Source organism: Penaeus monodon, chromosome 15 (assembly GCF_015228065.2).
Source record: "Penaeus monodon isolate SGIC_2016 chromosome 15, NSTDA_Pmon_1, whole genome shotgun sequence".
Classification (NCBI taxonomy): Eukaryota; Metazoa; Arthropoda; class Malacostraca; order Decapoda; family Penaeidae; genus Penaeus; species Penaeus monodon.
Genome location: NC_051400.1, coordinates 17387397 through 17387652, shown reverse-complemented (window position 1 = coordinate 17387652; position 256 = coordinate 17387397).

Here is a 256-nt window from a genome sequence, read left to right as displayed (position 1 = left end):
GTAACTCGAGATTTATGGTTCGCGGCTGGCCTGCCTTATGCGGGAGAAAAGTCGGGCGGAGATGACACGCAGGAGGGAGGAGCCGGGATGGAGGAAGGCTTTGGGGGGAGGCGGCGAGCCGGCCGCGTCCGCACTCAGCTCCGGGCGCGCACGCTCGCACGCCCACACGGAAGGAGAGCACGCCCACGAGGGACCAAGTGCAAGCTCAGGCATGTACGCAAACGAATGCGTTTTCCTGCACGCAAGCACATCGCAC